General features: G+C 35.3%; 1 long non-coding RNA gene across 1 annotated transcript; it reads right to left on the reverse strand.

Moving 5' to 3' along the window:
• Positions 1-373: 373 nt before the first annotated feature.
• Positions 374-27,825, reverse strand: LOC122153303. Its single transcript, XR_006165150.1, has 3 exons — positions 27,520-27,825; positions 23,642-23,754; positions 374-1,134 (listed from the first exon to the last, which is right to left on the reverse strand). It is a non-coding gene; the product is annotated as an uncharacterized LOC122153303 (long non-coding RNA).
• Between the last annotated feature and the right edge of the window lie 64 nt (positions 27,826-27,889).

Here is a 27,889-nt window from a genome sequence, read left to right on the forward strand (position 1 = left end):
TCATTCATCCATGTCACAACACAAAGTTTATGGTAGCTTTTCAGCTAATCACTGTTTCTTTCCCCCTCTAATTCCCCATTCCTAATCTCCAGCTGTTTCAGACTACTTGCAATGTGCTCTGTTAGACCAGATCTTCAGACACGAAACTGGGAGTTCTCTGTCATCCCTATTTTGTTCTATTCCCTTCATTGTGGCATTCTTCATTGAGCTTGTCCAAGCAAGTTCATGGTATATGAAACCAGAAATCCTCAAAGTTGCAATTCTATGTTCCTTTTAATTGATTAAGAGAAAAAACCAAACAAACCCAGAACCCCACTAAGCCCAATACAGCCTTGTGTAACAGTTGAGCTGGTCTTAAACACAGGGTCATATTTATTGTTTGGTTCATTACTTATCAAAGACAGGGGCTTACACACCTTGTACTATCTAGACAGTCTCTTGGGATGCCAAAAGTCAAAGTTACATCAGCTCTTGACTTTATCCAGACTCTATGATGTACAATGTCACTGTAACAGAGCACTTCTTCTTTGTTCTGGGGGAACTTGATTCATAATGAGCCCATCCAGAGTGTACTCAGACTGTGATAAAGAGCTCTACACAGAGGCTCCCATTTTAGAGAAACAGGTGTTGGCTTTGATTAGAGAAAAATGACATCATCTAAGGGAGAGGAGAAAAAAAAGCAAAGGGAAAAGAAGGCAAAAATAGAAAAAAGTGGCAACCAGACACAAATACATTTGCACATATAAAGCTGTTCTAATGAGAGCCAAATTGATTTGACATTCAGTGGCAGTTTGAAGCCAAAAAAAGCAAAGCAGCCTACAAAAGGCCCAGCTCATTGTTTATGGAGTGTCATACTTCATCATCTGTGAGACCAATAACAGTGATGGGAAGACCTTTAAAAGCAGGGAGTTTGCACAGAATGGCTGTGTGGATACCGCTGATGTCAGATCCAATAGAATGATTCCGAGCTTTTTCCTGAATTGAAATCATGTTTGTCAGATGAAGTAGATGCTCTCTACAGATTATATCTTTGAGAAGAGGATTTGGAACATTGTTAGAATTCTTGGCTGATTTCTCCTAGACAGACACAGCCACAATACTTATCCTATGCTGGGTACTGATCATCAAACTGCCCTGGAGAAAAAACATAGATGAGAAAAAAATTACATAATGTTCAAATGAAGCTTCCAGTACATGAAAATTAATCTCTTTATGAAAAAGAACTTTACACAAAATCATGTAAATTAAGGTAGGAACCCCATTCATCATCCTTATTTTCACAGATATCTTGATAAATATTTTTTACAAACACAATTTTTTACATTTTCATTAAGATAGCGGACCCCTGTCATTAGTAGACTGTAGAATATATTTTGTCCATCTCTGCTTTCAGTTAGAACACCTGGGGAGGAGTAACATGTTTATCAAATGTTGGTGAATGCCAGCATGAATTAAATGAGCCTTCAAAAAAACGTGAGATAATATATCCTTGTACAGGAAAGAGTATGTGTAGAAAGCAGTCTCTCTCTTTCTGCCTTCTAGCTATGAGCTCAATCTAGATATCACAATATTGATATTAAATTCTGATACTAATGTTTCTGTTTAGATTTCACTAGAAAATCTGTTTCTTTCTTGGAGAAAAAATCAGGAATTTCAGCCTCCTGGGTCTCAATTCTCTAATGCCTCACTGGAATACAAATAGACAGTGATCTTGAATTGGCAAGTCCTTAATCACATTTTACATATAATACCTAGTGTGGCTTCATAACTCAAAAAGCACTATCAGGGTAACCAAATTTATAACAGATGGCACAAATATAGACAAAAAAAATAAGAGAGACAAGATACATGGAGGTAGGTCTAAGTGAATAAATGAAACATTTTATTTCATTCACATTAAAAACAAAAATCAATTTAATCTTTTTTTTTTTGTGAACCTTCCATTCTGTTTCCTGTAAATATTCGAGTCTGTGAGTTTATTAACATGACCACCCACCAAAATAAATAGATCAGTAGGTCAAAATGTTTAAATATTCACAAAAAGCTGACATTACTCCTATATTAAATATTGTGTTCTGTGACATATAAAGACAATGTACATCGGTTATGAATTGTGTATGCCAATATAATTCCTGCTGTGTTAGCTTTATGTTGTAAATTCTATGACTGAGTTTCTTTTGTCATATTTAGAAGAATTATAAGCCACACTGGAATAAATTACAAACTTTGAGTACTACAAGATAGGTTTCTAAATTCACTCTGTGATAGTACCTAGAGATTCAAGGCCATATCTATTCTACCAGAGCCTTGACTTCAGTTTGCAGGACAAATGGGGTTGCTCTGTGTCTAACGCCCACTGGTTCAGTAGTCAGTCTGAAGTCCTGCAGTCATGGCATTCAATTCTATTGAATTAAATATTAAAATGCAGTCAGCATAATAAACCCTTCAACAAGTGGATTTCACTTTTTTCAGGTTGTAAGTGTTCTCATAGATAACTGTGTTGTAGAAAAAGTAAATAGGAAATCAGTTACTGAACACCGAAGAAATGCATTGCTACCCAATTTTGTTAAAACATTTAAAATGTTACCTTTTAGGATTCAGTGTCAGAATTATAACACCACAGAAGTGAATGCGAGCAATTTACATTTCCCTTAGAGCTATTGTTTCACACTGTCTGAAGATTCAGGCTATGTCTTTCACTGCTGAAAACCGATGTATTTTACATCAAGCAATGTAAACTTTTATAAATTAGTGAAAACAAGGAAAAGACAAATTTCACTTTAATGTAACAGTCAAGGTTAACCTTAGTCCCACATCTGTCATTATATTGACAAAATATAAAGAGAAATCACATGATATTTACAATGAGAATACAGCCTTTGCAAGAGAACGCTGTATTAATTACCTGCTGCTCGCATTGGAATCTTCCCTCTAAAGTTCTACACTCACAGTCTGAAAATACCTTGCATTTTGGTTATGTATTTCTTTCCACATTTATGAAGAGTGAGTGATAGTTTTTATATTAAATTCTTCTGAACCAAAGTAAATAGGCTCAATGTATAAACTTTTGCACATACATTAAAAAAAAATATTGGTACAAGTTATAATTAATTATTTATATTAGTTACAGTCAAAATATTTTTTCTTAGTCACTGTCTGTTTTCTGTGCTATAACAAGAGCAAATATTATTTGTAGAAAAATTTCACAAGTTATCTAGAAGAGTGAATATATCTAGTCTGGTCATGGATAATTTATATATCAAAAAGTGACAGTCACAAAATAGTTTTTCAGTTTGATTTTTTCCTACCAGACAAGCAGGTGTAATTAAGCTGGAAAACTGTTTTCAAGGCAGTTGTTTCTGCTTAGTTCATCAAAAGGATCAAGGACACCTGATTATAATGTGTAACTAGCAGGTATGAAGCAGCTGTTTCATCTAGCAGAAAGAGCAGACCGAGTCACTAAACCTAAAGATAAGCTAAGAAATAAAGATTTTAGTTTTATTTTGTTTTTTTTTTTTTTTTTAATACTGAAAATGATTAACTCCTGAAAAAAAGTAACTCAGAAAGTGGTAATTTCTCCATTGCCTGTAATATCTGCAGCAGCAATGGATTTTATTTTTTTTTCCCCTGAAAGACATGCTTAACTAATCCAAAGCTGGCACAAAAGTTCTTGCCAGAGATAACGGTGTGGGAACTCCCCTTCTCTGATAACTTATACTAATTGTGTAACTTTGCATAGCACTTCCTTACCAGTAGGGCTTGGGTAGTTTAGATAGATTACTCCTGAGTGGTGCCTGACACAAGTTACTTGTCTCAGAAAAAATATGTAAAATAAAATTTGATGTGCTTGTGTTATATGAAGACCTAATAGTCTGGATAACCTGGGGATTTCTTTAGTCTTAAAATTGACAAGTTCCTACTAGTATCTCTAGGACATACAAGTACTTACAAGGAACAGAATGAAACCCTACGGACATGAAAATATTTCTCTGATCTATTCCAAAAGTGGTTCTTTAGATTTTTAGACCCTCAACATACTCAGTATTATCTGTAATATTGTAGTGAAAATAATTCTATTTGCATTCTTTTTAATTCCAGTGTTCACAATATGTTTACTTACATTCCGTACCGCTAAGTCTGACTGTACTATTTTGTATTCCATTTATCTAGCTTCAGCCGAATTGTTTAGTAAATTCTAGCCTGCTACTCCTTTCACAGCTCAGTAGCCACTGAACCTGCACAGATGCTGCTAAATACATTCTGAAGAAGACAGAGTTAAAAAAGTATACTGAGAGCCTCATTGACACAGGTAATCTTTCCTGTCGATGGCAAAAGAACTATAGGATTGCATTAAAAAAAAAAAAAGATAGGATTTACACTCAGGTAACTAAGAGAATTGATGCTGTCCTTGTAAACAGGACAGGTTAAATACAGGCACTAAGATACCAAGCAGTTATATACATTTTCAGTATAAACCTTCAGTGTAAATAAATCTGTTAGCATGGAAGTGTGACTACTGACTACAAGCTCTACTCCTTAGAGACTGGTTATATTTAAGGAGAAAATTTTCTCCTGCTTGGGAATCTGGTAAGAAATTTCAAGAGGAAGGAAAGAAAGTCAATAGGAGGTATTCTGGATGAAAACTTAAATACAAGTCCCTCTTTTCCCTGTCTTTCCTACCACTCTGTATATCACTCTTGTTACATTGCAATGTTTGGAGGCATATTTTCTAAAACAGTTCCCAGCCAGACAATCTTCACTCATGCCAAACTGTTTATTTTAAAGCTTTGAGTTCCCCAACTGAGGCTAGATTTAGCCATTCTTACAAAAAACTATGGGAGGCTCCAAGATGTCTCCTCTATGTCATTAAACCCACCTGTTCACTCTTTCTAAGTAGTGATACCAGGTCTAACTCTGCAGCTGGAAATGACTGGAGATCAAACTGTGCTGCAGCAACTTGAAAAAGTTGAAAATGAGTAGTTCCTATGAGATCATGTTGCAAGAAGTTCCCATGTTATCTATTTCCAAGAGATAGGTAGACACAGTTCACACACCATTACAAGCCCATCAGTTTCTTGAAAGGAAATGCATATACCTATAGCGTAGCACATACACCTGCACAGGCTTTCACTAGCAGAAAGTGGTTTGCATACCTATATCCAAAACTGTGTTTATAACATGATGTCTTAAGGTGCTTAACTACAATGTAAGACCTGAATGCAGTTTAGAGGCTATTCTTTGTAGTTCAGAGTGGAGACCTAATTTAGATGCTCTGAAACAGCGCATATTTCTGGGTATGTCTAAAGCTGGATGAATGTGGCTACCTTTTTGAGTAAAAAAATGGGGAAAATTAATGAAGACAATAGGAGAAAAAATATTTTCATTTCAAAATTATTAATTGCATGCCATCCTTTGTGTATTAAAGAATTTTTCTTGCTCTGAAAACCAAGTGATTTTTAATTGGTAGTCATCCTGAACATGACTGTTAGAAGAAAAAGCTTAAAACCAGGCATGTCAAATCCCTTTTCATAAGAAACCTGCAGTATAGAAAACTTTGCATTATAGGGACTAAAGAAAGAATACGCAAAGTTTAAGATACCTGAACTATAATAAAACTGGCATCGACAAGAAAATGTTCCACTAATAGTAGGGACCAGTAAGAAAAGGTATTTTATTTCTGGCCCTGCCTGTGCAAAGATGAGTAGTATTCTCAGATCTATGAAAGCACAAAACAGAAAACAAAGAGAAAAACAACCCTGCACTTTTAACCAAATCTGCTTCTTGTATTTTATCAGCAGCAGTAACGATTCAACAATTGGGTTTTAGTTAATCATTTCATTAGTAAACACAAAAAAAAACAAATACCATCAAACTATATAGAGATAGATTGCTCTTTATGGAGCAGTTTCTGGTGTTAATAAAAGTAAAACAGCGTGGTTTTACTTTACAGCACCCTCCCCCAGCTTCTTTACTCCATTGCTTTATTTCAGCCACTGAAGTAAGAGGATATGAACAGGAATATATGTGGAAAGAGACTGGTTCAGTAAAAAGCTGTTTTCTTATGCAGCTACTATTTTGTTGTAGAACTATATTAAAAAACTAAAATGGAAAATAAGGCAGTTTTGCAGCAGGTATTGTATCAACAAACATACCTTAATTTTCCGCATACTATGCAAGAGCAAATTGAGTGTCTTTTGGTCAACAGTGAAATGCCATTTGTAAAAGAAAGTAACTTAGGTTCATTAGGATTTCTTCTCCCCTCTAATCCATTGCAAGTCTGCTTTTGTTTATGAAAATAGATTTGATCAGCTAATCAGAGTGTAGAGGTAGCGTTCACTCATTCAGCAATATTCAGCAGTTTTTATTCACTTTTATACTTCATTGCATTTTCACTCTTGGAAACTCATTTACATAATCTCCGTATGGTCATTTCACAGTAACTGTATGCAACTCTAGATATGCCAGCTAATAATTACCCTAAACTATCTGAGAATACCTAACTACATAGCGACTATACAGTTATTTCTTAAACTCTAGATTGAAATTCCTCTGACTGGTCCAATACCATGAAATGTCAAGCTGTTTACCAACAACAAAGACCGTACCTCTGCTTCTCAGCCCCTGCAGCTGAAGCAGAAAATGCCGGTGTTTACTTAAAGAAGAAGGGGAGAAAAAAACTCTCCTTCCTCTGTGCTTGGTCCTGTGTCTTTTGGAGTGAATAGTAGTTTTTGTCACTGATTTCAATGGGAGCTGATTCGGACTCTCTTTCTCATCCTTTTTATGCCCCATCCTCATGCACTTCAGGAAAATATTTTACTTACACAATAATTGTCATAAAAATGTAATTTCTGTAGACAAGATTCTGCTGTGTTTCCTCATCTATTGGCTTAGTTTAGGTTTCCCACCATCTCTTATACAGAGCCATGATGTGCATGTCTGCATATCTAAACATGTAATTTCACTAGAAAAATAAAAGACAATGCAAGAATTTTCCCTTGGAACTTTTGTTGTCCAAAATCTGCAGGTATTTTTACCATAGCATCCCAGCTTCCCTGGGCTTTGCTCACTACTTTCTAGCATTACTGAGACACAAGATGGCTTATCATGAGATTGCTTCCTTTTTGTCAGAGTAGAGTTTGGATTAAATGACTAGGGAAAGGGGCAAAGGCAAATTATGAAAGGCAGGACTTTCCTCCCCTTCCTCCTTAGCAATTGAGTTAAAAAATGCCACTGACTTTAATCAGCAGTTACAGGGTATTGAATTGTACAGGGTTCTAGCACTTGGCAGAAGAGATGAAAAAATTCTGAATGGGGATAAAAGAAAACACAGAAAAGCCTATATACAAATGCAGAAGAAAACAAAAAAAGCTGTTTTCTTTGATATTTTGCAGAATACACAGAAATAACATTTGGATAATGATTAAATAATACTGAGGAAGTCTACTGGGCAAACAAGGAATTTCTCAGGGTTGTATATGTGTGTGCTATTTAATTGTTTTGGATTTCTGGTTGAGATTTCTTTTCTTTTCAAAAAGAATGATGTGATCTAAAAAGAGAGGACAAGCTTGGTTCAGTTATAGCTTTCATATAATTACTACAAACTAATGCAAATTAGACTGTAGGTCTGCTCAATGTACATTTCTGTGCTTGCCAAATTATGTTTGGCAGTGTGGTCAAGCAATAACAGATGCACACTGTGCCTAGTTTTCTCGGGCTGTTCAATAATTAGGAGGGCCATGTATTATAATAAACCACATCCCCTTGGCTGAGATTTGGATGCAAATTGCACACTAATTCACTTCCAAGTTTTTTGGAAGCATACCAAAAGACATGAAAATTAGGGAAATATACTATTTACTTCGGGAAATGTGTTTAAAACTAAATAAGGCTCATTTGTAAGCAGTGTTCATCTATTCCATCCTTGTAAAAAAAAATTAACAATAAGTTCCATTTCCTTTACTCAATTTAGTTCAGCTCTAGCACAGAGCAGCTAATGTGACACCTCTGCAATGTTCGTGGCATCTCTATTATTCTTGTACTGAGAGAGTACAATATAAAAGACAGTTACTCTGCTTTGTATTTCTCTAAGGTATTGCTGAGGTTGAGTGGATGATATCAGTTCAATGAAAGACTTGAATCACACTGCAATCCAAATTCTTTGCAATCAGTTGAGTTGTAATGGCATGCTGTTTATAGCAGAAAATTCGTCTTTTGAAAGGGCTGAACATTCTTTACCCTTAGCTCTTATACAAAGGCTGAATGGACAGATTTAATGAAAAAAAAATAATACTTAATGAAGGAAATTCTAGGAAATCCAGTAATGTAATGTAGCTACATGCACAGATGTAACTACACCTGTCTCCAAATTCTGGAGAAACAGAAAATTAAAATAATTGAACTTATTGCTACACGTATTAACAGGTAGTTATGTTGTCCTGAAAATCATTTAACAGTGAGCTATCTTGCAGTAATAGTTAACAATCTTAAATAGAGAAATATAATGCAACCTAAAAGTGGTGTAATAAGAGATACAGGTTTTGTGTTTATTGCTTACTAATTGTATTGTGATTGCACTGAGACAGGCTCACAGGTTAGGACTCCTCTGTACACACTCTAGACAAATACAGAAAAAAAGGCAGTGAAAATGGCAAAAATCAGAAAGCATTCCTGCAGTATTATTTTAAATTTTTATTTTCAGAAGAAATATCACAGAACATAATTTTGTAAATCTTTCCAAATGCTTTAAATTTTACAGTGATGTTCATGCAGTTCTTTGCAAGAAGACAATGAGGCAAAATGTTGCTTGCCAAAAATATAAAAACCCTTTTCAATATATTCTACAATGCCATCACAATTTTAGTGACTACAGTGTAGTTTTGACATGGGTGATTTAGTTGTAAACTAATTCACGTAGGCACCATCGGAAATCTCTATCGTAAAACAAAAGTCAGTAGTTTACTGAAGAAGTCTTAACTATTAAAAATTTGATAATATAGAAATAAAGGCATAATGACAGTAGGCAACTGTCCTAGGACTAAGACTGTTTTAGGAGGATAAATCAATGCTGTGATATGCAGCCATGGCTAGACTGCTGTGTGTGTCAGGTTTACAGAGTTTTATAGTAGGTGGTTTTTTAGGTGTTTCTTAGGTGTTTATCCTATTTGGTGGTTGCTGGTATTGCAACCATATCATCATAGACTAACAGAACAGCAACAGAATTCTTGTCTACAGCATGATGAACACAGAGTTAACTACATAAAAGCAGTTTTGGCAAAAGTATTGTTCACTCTGTATGTTGAAATTGAAAACAGGCTAAAGAATAAATGTGGAAGCGCAGATGAAATTCTAAACTCATTTGAATCATTTAAATTAAGGGACTATAAAGAGCTTTAGGTAGATTTTGAAAAAATAACTGGTTGAAAAACTTAGTAGCAGATAATCTTCAACACAGATAAGACCTCCCTAAAACACATTAGTGGAAACAGTTTAAAGTATTTATACATAACGATGTCTCCTGAATTAGTTGTAACCTCTCAGGAAAAAAAGATCCAGGCATTACTGTAGACAGCTCAATGAAGAGACTTGTTCAGTGGTGATTAAAAAAGCAAATAAGATGTTAAATTGTGTTAAGAAGGGAATAGAGAATAGAAAAGAGAAGATTACAATTGCATTATATAAATAGATGGCACATTGATTACTGTATTCAGTTAGACATCTTATTTTAAAAAGACACAAATGAGAAGGTGAAATGAAGTACAATGAAAATGACAAAGGTGTTACTTTCATAGTCACTAAATTATGTCAGCCTCTCCAGAAGCATAAGGGACTAAGTGGAAAATGTTAATCCCAATTTGCTAGAACCATCCCCAGAAAGCTAGACCTTTTTCTAACATTTATCAGATGCAAACCAACCCAGTTTTTAACATTAATGAGAGACTGCTTCAGCATGCTGCCAGTGTCAGATTCGGGAAAATATAATGATGGTATAGCGACATTTTTGGACTCCAGTCATTCTGTTGTGTGTGCACTCATCGCAGATGCAAAGTATGTGTAAATCCAAATCAACATTTGAGAAATAATGTAATTTCCATTTTTAATGAAGAAGCTTTCTCCAGAATTAGTCTTTCCACTTAAACTTCTGGGTATGTCTCGCTTGTGACATTTTCTTGCAAAGCGTGCTTAGGGGGAAACCTGAGGTTTTGGGGTGCTTGCTTGGAGGTGGGGGGATTTATTACTGCTTTTATGAGGATTTTACTCTTCTTTTTATAGAAACAAAATCATTGAGGTCAGCTAGAATTTATTAACAATTATTATATTGTTGTGAAGTGATGAGGGTTGTTACATCTTGCCTGAACTGTGCAAGACAGCAGAATATATATGTAGTAACTTCCCCAGACTTGGAGAAGACCTCTGAAAACATCGAGTTTGTGCATATCTATGTCTGGTGAAACAATATGTGTGCATGTTAAACATTGAAAATAGTCCAAGAGCTGCCATTAATTTGAATTGATCTGAAATCATTATCTGGAACTGCCAGGAAATTGAAAAATGAGTTATTTCCACAATTCTTATCTGAGATACTCTGTCTTTTGAGGAATGTACAAGAGTGATATCGTCCACTACTGCTAACTTCAGTAGAACATTGATTAATTAAGTATGAAAGAGAGCACGAATGATAGGGTGCCTCTTCACTCAGAAGAGACTTTGGTAATACATCCATACCCAGTTATACTTGTCCTCTGCCTGTGTATGGTGAATGCAATACATGAAGTCTCCCTGGTGTGTTATTGAGTAAAATAGTCTTCTAATAACATTACATAAACTATACATCAAGTTGTGTAAACCTATATAATGATAAATGTCTAACAAAACTTGGGATGTATTGTGCAGACCAAACACATAGTCAGTTGTCTTGGTCTTGCCAGCTATGTTTCTTCAGCAGATGACAGCTTTTGTGACTTTTTCGGTCTATTGTACTAGAGGTGGTAGAATTACACTGGCACGTATTCTGTATCTATTAGATGGCTGCCTGCGTTTAAAGCTCAATGATCTCTGCAAATTCCTTCTAGTCAGTACTCCTACGTTCCTTATCAGAATTTTCCTTCAACAATATCACCTCTCCTGTAGTGTCAGGTGAAGGCCAAGATAAATAAATTAATTCCTCTACATTTGATTCAGCGTGTGACGTTGACGCCATTAAAATGATCATTATGACTTACTGTTTTCCTTAACCAGAGCCTCCCTCAATAACTCTGCCAAGTTAGGCAGAACTGAAACCAAGTAATAATTTTTAATTAATTGACTATGAAAAATCTTTTCAAAATTCAGAGCATTCAAAATTTTCAGAGAGATCGGAACATTTCTCTTCAATCATTTTAAGTTGAAAATAACCCATTTCCCCATTAGTCCACTGAAAATTTTGCATTATAAAGGGTCTTGCTGAAAAAATGAGATAGTTTTATTATTATTATTATATATATTTCTGTTTACTTTTTGTTCATTTATTTTTAAAGCTAGAGCTCAAATTTGCAAAGGCAGGTAGTTAAGTTAGATGCCTAAATACCTCCACACATGTGACAATAAATCTCAGTCAGATCAAGGTTTTAAACCTGTTTTCTGCTGCATAATAATATATTGGGAAAAACATCTGTAGATTATTCTATTTTCATCACTGATTTTTTTATTTTTTAAATGACTTTGGGAAACTATTTGTCTTATAAGATAGTGGATAGTATGCTTTGTTCAAACCTTGGAATGCTCTAGGAATGGTATAACCACTAAGGTTAAATTGTTCTCTTGCAAGACTCGATGTCAGCAGTGCGATCTGTTTCAGTTCAGAAAAGAATATCAATTCTACAGTATTACTCAGGAAAACCCTTCAGTCTAATGACCCTTATTTATCATCTTCATATTACAGAGCTCATATCAATAGCCTTTTTTGCTCAGATATGAAATATAATTTCTGTATTTACTAGAGTGTTACATATTAATGTTTCTTACCCTGCTATTCAGATTTGCCCTTTTGCAGTTGCCTTGTGGTTCCCTGGAAGAACCGAAATCCAACCTCTGAGACTGTCACCTAATAGTTGTGGAACCAGCTGAAAAAGAGTTTCTCATTTATATCAGTTCTTCATGGATAATACAGACTGTGGGGCAAGATCACAGCCAAGTGGGAGGGATATTTAAATATAAATTACTCACTGGAGGAATGGTGTGATGTTTGTGAAGAAACTAAGACAATTACCATGAAACACAGTTGGGTTCTCTTTCATTGTTTCATGGAGTAAAAAGACCAGCAAAGGTATATGCACCATTCAAAGCCTAACAAATAAAAGCTTATATTTGATGCAAGTGGAATGGTTTTGCACTGCTCTTTGCACACTGGCATTTTATTGCTGGCATTTTCAAGACATGGTGTCTCCCCTTTTCTTTACGGCATAATGAGTTTAATCACTCCATATCGGGAATATTGTTTTATGAGGAAGTGTGAGGGACTGCTCCAGACTGTCCTACAGCTGAGCAGCCACAACATTATCTGGAGGAAACGTGTTCAAATTCCTATTAGGCAGAAGATGTGATTGGACCCACATCTGCCATACCCCCAGTGAACGTTGTAGCAAATAGTCTACTCAGGATAGAATGGAAAGAAGATGGTCCTTCACTCCTACCTAGTGTTATTTCACATTTCCTCTGTGAAAAAGACTACATTCAGGACCAGTTCTAGGGTAATGAATCTTATTGTCCTAGGTTGTCTCCCTGCAACTAGAGATGTAAATAACACTCCTCAGAGACGTATGAGAAATAGCTCTTTTCAGTATTTCCCATGGGCTATTTTAAGTAACTTTTGGTCTCTGTTATGTTTTTATGGATCCTGCTGTCAGCTTTCTCTTCCCACAGACTTCATGTAGGGAAACAAAGCACCTGGATTCCAATAAGTGGCAGGTTTGGTGCTGCAACAACCAGTCAATGTTTTGATGACCAAAAGTGTTTCACAGGAAAGTTTTATATCCTCAAGATTTTGACAACCTTTGCAATTTTAAAGAAGTGGGATAAAACTATCTCAGAAGTGGTTACGAAAGCTGGGGACACTTTTGTTAACTGAGCTGTCATTTTGGCATGGTTTCAAGACAATGGCAGACTCACTGAAAAAAATATTGCATCATAAAATAGACCGCGTTACAGAATCTTAGCATGGAATATACTTCAGAACATGAGGTCAAGCTGTGTTTGTTATCTCACAGAGATTAAAAAACCCCAAGCAACCAAAAACCTCAACCTAGCAGAGGGTTAATTTAAAACTAAGAAGAATCTACTTTAGGCAGTAATGTTTTTCAAACCTTCCTTTATAATTTTTGCTTATCAAGGAGTGCCCTTCTGGTATATCAACTGAGCCAAGACTGAGTTCTCAAATACTATGATGGCTTCTGTTAATTAGATAGTTTATCTGTGATGAGTTGTTGACACTGAGATGATTTGTGTTAAATAATTTTAAAATATTCTGTGGGGCACTAACTTAGATGCATTGTTTGTTCATATTCCAGGCCCCGGCTTCAATCTTTTTTACAGCCCTCGACAGAAATGAAGTTGATGCTTCAGCAAACTTCTTTAAGTCAGAACAAGTAACATTGCAAAGATATTTCTGAGTAACTGGAAAACTCTAATAATTTTATCTTTTTATACTCTGGGCTTTAGTTTAATGCCATAAAATTTGAAGAACATTTTTGGTAAAATTATTTAAATATGTTAAGTTTTGTTAGTTTAGCATTTCTTAACTATTTCTTTCGTGATGCTTTCCCACTCAAAAATCCATCTCCGGTCCCCCAATTCAGGGAAAAATGCAGGAAAGTCTTGCAGAAAGTGACATTTCTTTCTACCAGGGTGCTGTATTTTTATACATGTTTTATCTTTTGGTGGGCTTTACTGTCAAAGGAAAGGTGGATAGGCTGAGTTTTAATTGTGAAATACATTATTTGTTACAAAAATCCACACATTGTACTACAGTGGTGCTTGGTAAGTATTACACCATTTGAAATGAAAAAAATTTTAAGGCTGAATGTGGATGAACCAAGAATAAAGACTTACAAGTAGGAAGTACTCTGGCACCGTAATAACAGGAGCACATCATTATTTGTTCTTCTTGTTCTTCTGCTCCGTAAGTTAGTTCTCCCCTCCTATCTTGCTTCTTTGTTCTTATACCTTTCCACCTTCCCAATTCTCTCTATTCTTTTCATTCCCATTCCCCCTTTCAACAAAAATTATACTCTTCTTTCTGACTGCTTTTATCTACTTTTCTCTTCTTTGCCTCCACTCTCTCTCTAGTCTTTAAGCCCCAAATGCTCCCTTTTCCTTCTCAACGCCCCATCCTTCCTGAGTGGGAGGGCTGCCCATGCCGCTATAACACCTCAGACTCTGTTGTGATCTCCATTCTGCATTTGCACATGGATACAGTCCCCTAATTGAAAGATTTTTTTTTTTATTAAAAGCATTAGACATTTATATGTAGGAATAACACTTGCAGAGACATTCTCTAGGTTAAAAGTTAAAAGGGATGTCAATCATCATACTTCAGAACATAAACAGATTGCCAGCGTGGGTTGAAAAGGAATTTTCCCCACATAAAATCATAGAAGTTTGCAATAGAAGGAACTAATAGGTCAGCTAATCCATCTACCTGCCAATTCAAGCTTCTTCCCCACTATGTATTTTGCTGTTCCTTTGGCCTCTCAAAAATCTTAAGTGATTGGACTGTTAATGCTTCCCTGTAGTGATTATACAGTCATTTAGTGCACCCAGTTTACTCTCCAGATTTTTTGGGTAATCAGTCTAAACTTTCTTTTACTACCTTCATCCCAATAGTCTTAATGGCACTTCCATCTATCATATTAAATAACATTTCTCTCCTGCCTTATTTTTTACACCTTTCCAGTAAATCTAAATTGCTGCCACGGCCTGTTCGATGATTCTTACCTAACCTATTACTTGCCTTTAGCTAAATAGACAACTCTTTTCAATATCACCTCTGCTTAAAATTACACTTCTGTAACTATAACACACATGAGAAGAATGACCTACACCACAATTGCAGGCAAACTAGAGCTTCTGAATATACTTACAAACACATATAAATAGATTTGTCAACAAGAATGTCCATGTATGTGGTACACTTACACCTATGCAAAATGAATGTGTAGCTAATTCTATTATAATTCCTTGTCAGTCAGCTCTTTCAGCTATATGAATGTTTCCGTGGTACTCTGTTCTGTCCTGAAATTCTTTGTTCAGAAAGGAAGACAACTTTCCAAATTAGGTCTCTGTCTCTTCAGGGGTAAGAATTTTGTCTGGGGATTCAGAACAATGGTGAATTGCAATACAATAAAAAATGCAGGGAAAAGCTTTAAAGCTTGACAGGGAGGTTAAACAGGTAAAAGAGTGCTGTATGCCCCTTCCTGGGCCACTTATAAATCATCCCACAGACCACTAAAATTAGTCAAACCAGAATGCACCAGCAGGTTTTAAATTTCTCATATCCTAGCTTGCAAACAAGGGCAAGATTGAAAAATGCACAGGTAACCCTGAAACAGGCAGGACAATACTTTGCCTGGGTCTTAAAGGGACACATATTCTTGCAGATGTGACAGAGGACAGCGGGAGAAAGCACTGCATTGCTGTCCAAAGGTATCACATGTGAGTCTTCTGTTATTTGTGAAATTAGTAACATGCCAGAAGAATGAATAGGAAGGTATAATTCTTCTTGTACTGTGTGTTATTCTTAGAGCACCAAGGAGTTAGAAAACCAACAGAGAGAATGTCAACCCTTGTCACAAACAGCTTTCAACTACCATCTCCAGTTTCTGTTTTCCAAGACAAACATAAGTCTCCACTCTTCTAAACCTAATATCATAATTTTTCTAGAGCTATGGATTTTGTAAGTGTAAGGCTTTACTATGGACATATTTTGAAAGTCTTTTTACAGCTAAGCAGGTGTTATCAGATGAAAGCGGCTAGTGACCTTCACTACACACCCTAGCTCTCAAGATACTTTCAGACTTCATTGACCTAAGGAGATCAGTGAGCTAGGCTGTTCACATAGCAGAAGCAGATTGCACTGTTGCTCCTGTAAAAGTATGTTGAAAAGTACAATATAGAACTTTCTATTGTAGGTCAATTTCTATTATAATTCTAACAAACATGTAAGTGATATACTTAAAAGATGAAACGGTTACTATAAAGTATCCTAACTAGATGCATTTCTGTAACTCTATTTTTATATTTCTTTACCTCCTTTGTAGATTAGCACAAACACAATTAATTAATCATGAAAAGCAACTCCTACAGAGTAGAAGCAGAATTTTAGCTTCCAAAGCAACTTCCCTGCCAGACCTGAAAAATCTTATTCATTGTCAAGCAGTGTCACTCTTAGCCAGCCTTTGATACCATGAGGTGCAGCAACCAAGAATTGCAGCAGTCTGCCTGTTTTTTGACATGGATACAGGATTGAAATATACTGGGCTATTTTCACCATCTGGTACATGCATTTCAGTTGAATGAAAGCAGATGAACTCCTGGGCACTTTGGTGATGAAACACCAGGAGAAAAGGAAACAAAACCTAAGAGACAAAAAAATGTTAGTGAGGAAAAGAAAGCTGAATTGATCTAATTTCTGGACTATGGAAGGCCATCTTCTACATTTCCTCACACTTGACATGGAACTACATGTTTGACTCCTTGCACGTTTGGAATAGGAATACATTAGATTAAGCAGAATGTTCTAATGATCCTTTTTAGTTTTGAAATCTAGGGATCTATAAATATGTATATATCAATGTTGCTGTGACTATGATTTGCAGCTGTCAATCAGTTTGCCTTTATGGCTGTAAATTTTCATTTCACTAGATTTTTTTGTGTAGTCTTCTAAAAAGAATAAGTCTACTCCACATCTCCACATTTTAGACAGAAGAGTAATGCATGATTAACAGTATGCTGAGAGGTGTCACATTCACATTAACACTGATGTGTGAACCAGTGGTCAAATGGCAGATTACATGTCTGTCACAACACATCAGGGCAGTGTTCCAGTCTGCCAGCTTTACCCTGCCCAGCTTCTTCAAACAAAGAGTTCTTCTGAAAAATGTAGCACAAAAAGAATGTTGAGCCTTTGGGGGAAAAAGAAGTCTGTCTCACGGTCAAGCTTTTTGAAGTCTTAGTAACATCAAATGGCAGAAGAGGTTACTCACAATCACGTAACCTTGCAGGTTCATGGATGTCTATAACACAAATGTTGCATATGTGGCCTTATCAAAGATTTTCTGCATGATAACTATATTACTGAAAAAGTACTACGGCTGGCATATTTCGATTTGGAGAAAGGATGCCAATTCTATCAAGGCTAGAAAAACTCTGACCCAGTTCCAAGAGAAAAAGCAAGTTTTTGGAATATCATTTGAAGCAAGAAGTTCCAGTTCATTGGAAATGTCATGAAAAGTGTCCTTCTCCTTTTGTCTTAAGGACAGAATTTTATTTTTGAAGTGGATAATTAAGTAGCTGCTCAATTTCTTATATAGCAAATAGTCACACCTGGAACTGAAGTGACTTTTAGTGGGTAATGATGTCTGAAGACAATACATATAATGAAGCGGAACATATTTTCAATCCCTTGGGATGTTTTCATATATCAAAAGCAAAATTTTAGACAATAATTGTAATATTGTTTGTAAAATCAAAAATACTCTCTCAGGGTTTAAAAATGCTTTCTAGGGGGTTGTGGGTATCATGCTCACTTGAACAGTGCCTGACTTCTTACATGCTGCAAGTTCCAAAATATCTGCTGAACTTTCCTGGAAGTTAAATTGTTGTTCCAGCAGTATTCTCACTGAACTGGAAGCACAAAATGTAAGATATCAGGGCCAAAACACTGAAAACACTTAAATAACATAAAAGTTAAGTTCTATTTTCTGAACATCCAAGTTACATAGGTCTTCTTTACAACATAAAAATATGCCTGCTAAAGAATATTATCAAAATACTATACTTGTGAGTAGTTAGCATGAGCCAATATTTGGACACAGCCCAAAATGAGTAGTTAAGTATTGTCTTGGCTCATCTCTTAAATGTTAATATGTGTTTTCTATATATAATGGACTTGATGATAACCTCTTACAACATTTTAAGCATTGACTTTATCAGAACCACTCTCGATTTATACAAAAACAAGAACTGGAAGATAGAATCTATGTATAGATAGGATACGGAAATATATGTAATGTGTGCATCTGCAATATGCTACGTATACTCTCTCTAATGATATAGAATACATATTCTACATTCTATAAAAAATTGCATATTAATACACAGAAATATATTACTCCTTCTGTAGTGATTATTTAGATTTTTACATTGCTTCTGCATGGATATATATTTCCATACAAATTATTGTAAAATTCAGTGCTTTGTATCATCGTTTAGCTTTTACTAAAATCCTCTTTTCTGCTCCCAATTTAAAATATTGAATACCTATATAGTTGCCAAGATCTATGAATTTATATAGTGCATACACATTTATTTTAAAACTAGTATATTATGGTGATAGGAAGGAACTTTTATAATTTTCTCTTTTTTAACTGTAAATTATTATTTCATAAAAAAAAAAAAATATACCACTGCTTTGTTAGTGAAATGAAGTTCAGCAACATTCAGCTGAGCCACAATTCAGTTTGTCAGACTTGGCTTCCTTTCATCATTTTTTTTCTTCCTGACACTATGAACCTGCTGCTACTGTCATAAGATGTAAAGTTTATTTCTGTACACATTTTGCTTCTCATTTTTGTATGAATGGCTCCTATGTCTTGAGGCACAGAAATGTTATTTTCTGTGGATTGACTTTAGGCTTCTCAGGAATAACATAGGTACGGCATGTTAAAGGAAGGAAGAGTAGCTAGAGGGTCTGAATTCCACCTTTAGCTATCTGCTTTCTAATTCACTTAAAGTCACTTAAATAATTATTCTTAAGCAAAGATTTCACTTTATGTCACAGCACTATACATAAAAAGCAACTATAGTTGTGCAGCACAGCATGGTGTTATAAATGATACAGCAGTATAATACTGTACATTCGGAAAGCAGATAAAAAAATGTGCACATCATAAATGAAATGTTTTCACTGATATTCATTAATTTTATTCTCATATTCAAAGATAGATAATTTTAATGAAATGCATTTAAGCTTTCATAAATGCACACTTGAGCAATGTAAAAGAAGTAGTAGAAAAGAGTCTAATATTATTTTGGTAGGAAGAAAAAGAGGTATACTTGTATGAAAAAATTCTCAAGAAAATCAAAGCTGATACATGGAGTTTATTACCCATGAAGAACTTTAGTAAAAATAGTAATAAAATAGTACTCACTAGTGGAATTTTCATAAGCATTTATTATTGGTCAGCTCTGTTTCTTCTAAGTTTCATGCACATTCTTAACAATTTCTGCAGAAGCAGAGTTTCTTGAATTGTAGGACAAGATTCATGGGGAGAATTATGTTCTTAAAGTAGCAGTTAGGCATCTAAATAAAGTAACATTATTTATTCTGTAGTGTTCACTAAATCCTTACTGAACTGATGCTCGTAAGTGTCTAGAGCTGCTCAGCATCTACATTTTTTGGAAATATTATTCCCGTAATTACATTGATAGACACATGTTGAACAACCTATACTTTCAAAACACGTGGTAAAGTATCAACTAACCTTATAAACCCAGTTTAATTCAGATTAATTTCATAACCCTGCCTGTGGGTCCTGAAAGTCTTGCCTATACTTAGCTGTCAATTAAAATCTGAAGTGATTTAAATTATCCTTGTTAGAAGTTTGGTTTTGGTTCAGTACTTAATTTCAAAAATTATTTACACACATGGTATTATCATAATATAATGAGTCATCTGTTAATTATTTTTGACATCTAGGATAATAAAAATATACTAATGTTCCAGTTATTAATAGAATTGGCCTATCTTTATGAACCTCAAATGTACCAAACTGCCATGATTGTTGGAAAAATTGGCACCAACTCACACTTTCATCTTCAAAACAGGGCAGGTATTTTTTTGCATCTAACTTCTGTGCAAATGAGTACAACCTGCAAGTCTGTCTTTACATAACTGCAGATAAGCAGTGTTTAACCTACCTTAGATTAAAAGCCTCTCAGCAAAATTCATGATGACTACACATGCCATCAAAAATAATCTTCAACCGACCACATGCTGTGTAAGGGTACTAGTGAAATACTTCATAAACAGACAGAATGCAAACATGCACAAACACACAAACCACTAATGCCATAAACAACCTCAAGCACAGTACAAACAAAATGCATGCCAAGAAACCTGCTTAAAAATTTGTATTATAGAAAAATACACTTTCAATGTCTGAAAATTTATTTGACTACTTATACAATAAACAAAACTATGCAGAGTCCATGATGGCCATTGAATGAAACTTCTGCCAAGCTCCAGCAACTGTTTATTATTCACTGTCCCTGGACAGATATACATTATGTATGATCTTTAGGGTAGCTCTTCTTGTTCTCCATACATAAGTCACCTAATAAAACAAGTCAACATCTATACGATATGTGATCATGTGTCCCCTATATACTTACCACATTTATAAAAACCCAGTAATTATTAGGTAATGGTTTGGGTACTTGACAGATATAACAATCTAAATCACGGAACCAATTTACTCCTCATATAAATCCACCTGCTTCAACACCACTTTGCATATGTAAATTCACTTCTATATAGAATTTAAAAGTAGAGTTTCAGTCTTACTGGACTAATTATGGTGCATATGAGAACCACAACCATGCTTTTGAAAAGAGCAAAGGCCTCACAATGGCATTGCAAAGCCAGGCACTTCAGTACCTAACGCAGCACTCTGCTGCCAAGTGAAACCTTTAGCCCATACTTGGCAGGCAGACTGGCTGCAGACAAACCTGAATAGGATTTATGTTACTGAAAGTCAGAGAAGGTTGCTGTTAAGTGGGAAATACAGAGAAGAAAGTCAGAGCCCAGAACCTGTCCCTCAGATGGAATCAGATCTATCAGTTCAGTCTGTATGCTAGAATTTAGTCTGAGGTTCCTCCCCTCCAATCTCTTCTGTGGGAGGTTGTGAGGTAGGACAGATCTGGCACCCAGCTTTAAGACTGGAATGACAAAAGATGCAATTTCATTAAAATTACTCCCAGACTCTTCCTATATCTTTTTACTACTGATTTGGCAAACAGCAGCACAGTGCTGTGGCAGGCTCTGCACTGCATGCTTAACAGATGGCCAACTATGTAACTACTAAGTCTAGTCTTTTCCTTGCTGGAGCTCTGACTTTATTTTTTTTTTTCTTCTCATACAGGTGTTTATGTTCACAAAACCTGCAGAAATGTTGTGATCTTCGGTCCTTTAAAAAATTCAGTTACACTGACCAAATATTTACAGGAACAAAAGGCAGAAGTGGGTAGATAAAAAGATGGACTGGTAGTGTGTGTCTGGTTTCTTAAGGCTAAACTCCCCCCATGCCAATAGTTAAAAAGCCTGTCTGGACACAGGACATCCAGACGGGAATTCACTGAAAATCAGAAGTGAATCAAAGAGTAAGCTGACTGGTAAAAGCTGCTGAGAAGAGGGAAAGTCCAGGCACACCAATCCAAGCACAGCTACGCCAAGCTTCCTAATAAATGGTGACTCTGAGCTAAGTCTTTCAGGGCATGTCTAAGCTGTTACCTCAACACAAGAAAGTTTAAGGAGTACAGTGAAAAAGTGTGAATGGTCTCAAAGCAACGTGGTATCAGAAAATGACTGAATTAAACCAAACAAATTTCACTGATGACTAAACAGACAGCAGTGTGGGCACAGATTTATCAGTTCTTGATGACTCATACTGGGACAATTTAACCAGTTGTCCAACTGAGCAGGAGAAGTGACTATCCCCATGTTAGAGACAGGATTTTCATTCACCAGATGCTGCTGTTTATAACTAAGAATATTAAAATAAGTGCAATTAGTGGTCTTGCAAAGTAATACAGAATTTCACATCCCAGATTGGCTGAAAGGTCATACGTCACCTCTTCATCCATACTGTTCAGCAGATGCCCCAAGAGAATTATCATTTAAATTCAACAAATATCATGAATCTTCATTACCAGATTGCATGGATTAAAATAGTCAGATTCTAAATGAATTCAATTAAATGGCATAACTTTTGCACTACAGATCAGTCCTTAGAAAAGAGCCACTTATTAGATTATTTACTGTTGTTTTTAACACTTGTTTGATTTGAAACTTAATAAACAGTAAGATGTAAAGACCTTTTGTGAATTTTCATTAAAGAAATCAGCACGTGCCAAAAACATCTTTCTGAATACTCTTCAGGAGTAGGAAAGTCTTCAGGAGAAGGTAGCAAACCAAGCTATCACTTATATTTTAGAAATTAGGGATAAACACAAAAAAAATTTTTAACCAGGTGGACATGGAAAGAAGTGGGAGATCCTAAGGGTTTTTCAAGACCTTTTCCTAAATCAGAATTAAGTAATGAGATAGTTATTTTCCTTTTCTTTACCCTTCAGATCTCCTTATATACAGATTTTAGTGTTCTCCTCTATTATCTATGCATCTGTATTATATATGTGTCTTTTCCCCAGTGACTGTCTGCCTCTCAAGAATACTGATTAACATGACCTCTGTATGCCTGCCCATCCTCAGCAGAAACAAGATTTTTTCAGTTTTTCACTCCAACTAAAGATCAGCTTGGGACAATCAACACTACTGCATGTTTTCAAACTGAGATCTGAGAATTTGCTGGCTAGTACAAAACACAACATTATGGTTTTGTAAATTTAGAAAGGACTTCCTCCTCTTGGTATTAGAATTCTGACACACAGATTTTGTGTTTGTTTGTTGTTTTTTTTTTTTCCCCCTCAGATATAACATAAGGAAGTTTCTGGAGATATGGTTATTGCATTCCTGTTTTTTTTTATTGGCTACCTACTTGCCCAAATTCTTTTGTAGCAACAATCCTCTCTTATTGCAGTGACGTTACTTCAGTTTATATTATAAAAATAGAGCAGCTAAAGATTTGGCTTTGGCATAGGTGAGTATTATCTGCCTGAAACCATGCTTGATTTGGAAGGTTTTGGCTACGGTGGTGCAAATCCCTTGACACAACTTCAGACTTTAGGTCAGAAGGGGATATTCAAGTTCCTTTATGACAACTGAACATGACTTAGTGATTAAAGATGTTGGGTGACCTGACATCTCTGGAGCTCTGCTACAGAAAACAAAGTCACGGCCAGAAGCCTTTAAACCCACATACTTGTCTGTGTGTTTATTAATGTCATCAGTAGTGGCAAATGCAATATATAGTTTAAAAAAATAATGCTCTATTTTTTTAAACTGGATTTATAAAGTCCAAATGTTTACTTAGAAATTAAACATTTTGGTACTGGGGCCTCTAGGATATGTTGGCAGTGGAAAAACTAACCTACACCAGATGGCAGAGGTTAAAGAAATACTATAAAATATGGCTTCTATTCATACAGTTCTCAGACAAACAGAACCCCAAGCAGAAAAAAACTGTGAAAGTGGAAAACCTTTTCATTTGCTTACATTTCTCTTTGCTACTCAGCAAACCTGAGAGGTATTGTATCATCACGTATCAAGAAAGTAATATGCCAGATTGTTGTAACAGGTGGAATATGTTTGTTTGTAACACGTTGAATCTGAAATAAAGAAAGGACCAAAGTTACGAAAGGTTCTACAAAAACATTTACAAAATGTAAGTACCTCGGTTTTGTACCTGCAAAGCTTACTGCATAAGTGAGAATTTGAGACAATAGCTGCATTTTGCACACAAACTATAAAAATTAAACTCTCAAATTTGTACAGGTTCAGTTAGCCTGGCTAGGTGAACATGCAAGCTAAGGAGATAATTCTGCACTAACATTTTTAATAAACCATTTCATAAATACAGAAGAGAACATTTTTTATCTAGACTTCATTTTCTTTTACCTAAACTACATAATCTCTAAACTTCATCCTTAGTTTTTGTATTTGTTTCTAAAGTTTCTTCTTAAAATCACAACTGTTTCATAACTTCAGTGAGCTTCACTTACATAGCATTTGATGAATCTATTATAGTACTGGTAATAGAAATACTTTGTGTATGTTTTTTGTCCCTTCTAAAAATCCACTGTAAACACCAATCTGTAAAGCAAAATGTGTGATATAACCCACTTTCTTACCATATATGTATTCATGTGATGTTTTAAAAAAAAAAGAGAGGAAAAAAAACTGATGTGAACTTGGGCACAATGGACCATGCTGTCAAAAATATTCAGTTGTCAAAAATGCAGATGGCATAAAAGCACAGAAACAGATCAGTTACTGGAGGCTTTTTTTAATAGGAGCTATTGTGTGGATTTTTAAAATTGATTAGGTGCGTAAAAATGTGGGTGGATAGCCAGTAAGGTCTTGAAGGATAACTAAATATTTCTTGAAAATCCTGTTTATCTGAACAGCTAGGTACTTAATAACTTGAGAGACAGTCCAATGTCCAAGATAAGACAGAAATAAATGTTCTCCCACATAAAGTGGTTAAAAAGGAAAACAGCAAGGTGTCTGTCCCTGAAGTCTTGTCCTTTTCCCTGAAAAAAAAAAAAAAAAAAAAAAAAAAAGGAAATGAAAGGGAAAAAAGAAAAAAGCTGAAGCTAATGGGAAGCTCTGCACAATGAAAACAACTACTGAGCAGTCCTTGAGAACATTCAGTAAAGACTTTACGTATTTGAAGTTTCTGAGCATTACTAAGGAAATGGCACTACTAAGGGCGTTCAAAAGGATGATTAAGATTGGTAACAAGCTACCTGGCCAATCTCAAGAGTTCCGCTAGAGCCAGGCTCTGCCTTTTCCTTCCTGAGCAGTTCCCAAGAGACAGAGAAGAATCTTGAAATACAGAAAGTGCTTACAGCTACTGTGACTGTTTCCTCCTTCTGCCCACTCTATTTTTGCCCCTTTTGCCTGTAAGAGTAGTGGCATTTTGGTGTGAATACAAAGCCCCTTTGAGACGGATAGAGTCAGTGTTCATAATAAACTCATCTCTTATTGCTAGGCAACACTGAGCAATGTGAATTTGTCACTTCTGTTTGGTGCAACTTTCGATTTCACCTCCAACTGTAACAATATAGCCTGCTATATTTTAGATGCCACTGTGGTTGGATGCCATCCCAGGAAAGATGTGAACTACTACTGACAGGGAGTGAATGACTGGCAATGGGCATAAGCAGTTTTTTGATTCTTAAGCCTTGACATATAATTAATTGTTAGATTTATTCTTCTATGAAACTCATACTTCATGATTCCTATTTACTGACTGCCTTTTAGAAAAAGCAAATGGAACATAAAAATCTCCAGTGAGGCAAAATTTTTTTGCCTACTTCCCTGTTTTTCATGTGATATTTGCTCTGTTCATATTCTTCTGCGTCAATTGTCTTTTTGAGGGGTGACTATATATAAAATTCAGATCTTAAGTACCTTCAATCAAGTGAATATCATTATTTATAAGGCATATCCAATTGTTTGCTTGAAAAAATATGTTCCCTACCTTAAGAAATAGAAGTTCGGATTACAATAGATATAATCTGTACAGATGTAAACTCTTACGCACTGCCAAATACCCCTAGCATCCAACACCACCAGTTGTTGAGGAGCTGAGGTTATTGCAGAATGAAACTGTAGTCACAATTTTTTCAATCTGAAATAAAACCCCCCCATACAAGATAGAAGAAGTCTAATGCTACTATATGCTATCTAGGCTTTTTTGATTAGAGGACTGATAACTTTGTTTTTAAAATTTGTGTGTGATTGTCTAACCTGGCTACTAGGTCTCTGCTCTTTGATCTTTGAAGAATTAGGTCTGTTTGGGGGCAAAAAAGGGAAAACTGAAAACTGGTATTGTTTTATCACCTTTGTCTAGGACATAGCTAGAAAGATGGACAATTTTATACTTAAAATAAAATACACATCTTCTAAAAAATCATCATCATTATCACCAGTTATTTCTCTAAATGTTTAGAAACATTTCACAACCACATTAACCGCGGAAATATGCCAAACAACTGAGAATCTTAATAATATTTTGGTCTTTGCATATTTTCACTGACTTACTGAAAACAAAAGGAGTTTCTGTAACTGTATGAATGAACCATGGCATGTGCGTGTTCTTTTAAGAAAGGCCAAGGGTGCAGTTCTATTTTCTTAGCTCTGCTTTCATATTTATGTGTCTCATTTCCAGCTCATTGCTGATGCCTTAGTTGCACTATCCATCAACACTTTTATCCTCCTTGTTCCTCAAAAAGAACATAAAATCCTTTTTTATGTGGTGGTAATATTATTGCAAATAAAAGCAAATACCAAAATCTTTATTAGTCTGCCAAAATAATAAACTATTTAATAAAAGCATGCTGTAAAAATAAGGTCATTTGCATCACTCAAGTTTCTTGCAGGAAATACAGAGAATTATTGGTCAAAAAGTACAAACTGACAGCAATTATTTTTGTTGTTGATCTAATGCTGCCTGCAAATGGGTTAAAAAATGCACGGAGGTTTTGCAAGTTTGCTGTCTTTAAATGTTTGTTTTTAATGCTGTTGTATACAGAGAAGCCTGGGAGAATCAAATTTTTCAAAGCTCTGCTTTTTTACCAATCTTCTCCATAATGCAAGAAGAGACCAGATATACCCTATTAGAAACCTTTACTGCAAATCTCATAGTAACCTTCTGACTCCCATACAGCCACAAGATTTATCGTCCAAATATTACCATTTTTATATTCCAGATTAATTGTATTTGGTCAGGATTTGTGTCAGCTTTAGCTGTATGAATTTTTATCACCTTTTTCTTTTGTCATTCTGGCAGAGAGATCAATGCAAAGCTTCTATTTAAGAAGTTTGTTAAATGTGCAAAGTTTGTCAAAATATGCTTTTAAAATCATGTATCTAATGTCTGATCCTTTTTTTTTGTTGTACTACAAACCTGACCATTATTTTCTCACTGCAGTTTCTCTGCCCATCTGGCAGTTCTGCAAATATGTTATTGATAGAGTACAGAAAAATCAGTTGCCGTGGTGAGATTTAAACACTGCTTGTGATGTCCCTGCATACTTCCCCAGAAGAACATGCATACAAACATTAAAAATAAACTAATCTTATAAATTTCTAAGATTGTAAATAATCTTACTCATCAGACACAAGGACTTTAACTGACATAATCTAAATGTTATAGACCTATCTTTGGAACAACTGAGTTAAAAGGTTTCTGAAAAGACTTTTTTTAATATTTATTACAATTATGTTTTGTAATATATGCAGTTGTAAAACCCTATAAATCTCAAAATAATCTGCAAGGTATAGCTATGCCCACTTTACAGACAAACTGAAACAAAGTGCAGATGAAGTTGCATTAACGATCACAAAATGATCAACAAGTTACTGACCAGAGAATAAAATTCCAAGATTCAGATCACCAGTGCTGTCTCAGTATTTTTGGGCTCTACTGCCTCTGCTTTTTCAGGGAAATAGAGATGCTCCACTTATTTAGAGGATAAGACCTGTATAGAGATTAAATAATTTAAAAATATATTGTATATATTGAAATGAGTACTTCACGGAGCCCTGTTAGTATATTCAATCATGCTCTAAACCATAAACCAGCCAGGAGTTATTCTCCTTGCTTCACAGACTGCAGACTGCTGAAAGCTGAATTAACTCTTCTATGAAATAATGTTTAGGATGTCATGTGATACGTGCAGGGTAGATAAAAAGCATGTATGTTAGGAACAGCACTTTTTTTTTTTTTTTTTTATT

The sequence above is a fragment of the Tyto alba genome, unplaced genomic scaffold (genome assembly GCF_018691265.1).
Source record: "Tyto alba isolate M040663 unplaced genomic scaffold, T.alba_DEE_v4.0 Super-Scaffold_18, whole genome shotgun sequence".
NCBI lineage: Eukaryota > Metazoa > Chordata > Aves > Strigiformes > Tytonidae > Tyto > Tyto alba.